General features: G+C 30.3%; 1 protein-coding gene across 1 annotated transcript in view; it reads right to left on the bottom strand.

Annotated features, from left to right (window-relative positions):
• The window catches only part of LOC111688851, a 50,657-nt gene that overhangs the window by 25,108 nt on the left and 23,924 nt on the right, over window positions 1–1,625 (bottom strand). The window lies entirely within an intron of this gene.

The following is a 1,625-nucleotide window of genomic DNA, read 5'->3' as shown; positions in this document are numbered from 1 at the left end:
ACTAGAACAGAACTAGAACAGAACTAGAACAGAACTAGAACAGAACTAGAACAGAACTAGAACAGAACTAGAATAGAACTAGAATAGAACTAGAACAGAGCTAGAACTGGAACAGAACTAGAACTAGAACAGAACCAGAACTAGAACAGAACTAAAACAGAACAGAACCATATTTAAACTGTATATTTTAATGAAACTTTTGCTGGGTTATACCCATTTTTTTGTGCATCTTTAAAACATCTCACTTACAAACAATTTCCTTTTCGAGTTTTATCCAATGGTGATGCTGATGTTAAAACTGATGTTGTTATATCAACACTCTTTTACCCTCTGACAGATTTACTGTAACGGTGATGGATCATTTAGTTAAACAATTTCTTTCAAAAGCTTTAATGCCTTGACAACAAACCAACAAAATAAAATAAAAAAGCAACAATAACGGACAAAGAAAAAATTAAACCATTTCAATATATACAATATAAATCCATAAAAACCCACATAAATTTGTTAGTTTACTGGTCAGATTTAGTCCTCTGTTCATACACACACAAACTCACACTCATAGCGGGTTTTCGAAAGCAGTTAATCCAGAATCTCCATATACTTTAAATGTCACACTGATTGTTTGTGCATTCACAAGGACTATTTTTATATTTGCCTAAGCGTCCTTTTTTTATAACGAAGTTATGCTTCAGTAATTTGATATTCTTTGTCAACAGCAAAGAAAACTTGTAGGCTGGCTAAAAGTTACAACTTATATTTAAATAAAAAAAATTTCTATAAAAAGACCTGCTACACAAACGGCATCTTATTTCTTTTATATTTTTTTGTTTAAACATTTTCAAATAAAAGTTTTTAATTTTCATCACATTTCAAGGCTTCTGTGTGCGCACAAGTAGCAATATTCAAGTGTTGTGTCATTCAGGCCGTAATACGATTTATAATTTTTAAAACATGAAAATCCATTAAAAAGTTTATTGTTGCATGAATTGTTAGCAACTTTTACTAAAATGTACCCACCTAAGGCTTGTCTTTTTTCACTGTTATCCCCCTGATTATTTTCTTAAGGATTTTGATATATTTTTTAAGGATTTTTCCTGTTGTTTTTAGTTTAAGCAGCAAAAAAGCAAGGAAGGGGAATTAAATTGCTTGTTTTAAGTGTAACACTTGAAATGGCCTTGAGGATTATGGATGAGAAAGTTTTTTTTTTTAAATAAAATAAATGTTTAAATAACAACGTAAGAAAAACTTAAATCGCAAGCAAACATTTAAATATTAAGCAATATTTTAAAACATATACTGTAGTCTAGTTTACAGTCTAGTCTATAGTCTAGTCTATAGTCTAGTCTATAGTCTAGTCTATAGTCTATAGTCTAGTCTATAGTCTAGTCTATAGTCTATAGTCTGGCTATAGTCTAGTGTATAGTCTAGTGTATAGTCTAGTCTATAGTCTAGTCTATAGTCTAGTCTAGTCTATAGTCTAGTCTATAGTCTAGTCTATAGTCTAGTATATAGTCAAGTCTATAGTCTAGTCTATAGTCTAGTCTATAGTCTAGTTTATAGTCTAGTTTATAGTCTAGTCTATAGTCTAGTCTATAGTCTAGTCTATAGTCTAGTCTACAGTC

The sequence above is a fragment of the Lucilia cuprina genome, chromosome 6 (genome assembly GCF_022045245.1).
Source record: "Lucilia cuprina isolate Lc7/37 chromosome 6, ASM2204524v1, whole genome shotgun sequence".
NCBI classification, from domain to species: Eukaryota; Metazoa; Arthropoda; class Insecta; order Diptera; family Calliphoridae; genus Lucilia; species Lucilia cuprina.
This window is presented reverse-complemented; position numbering and strand designations above follow the sequence as displayed.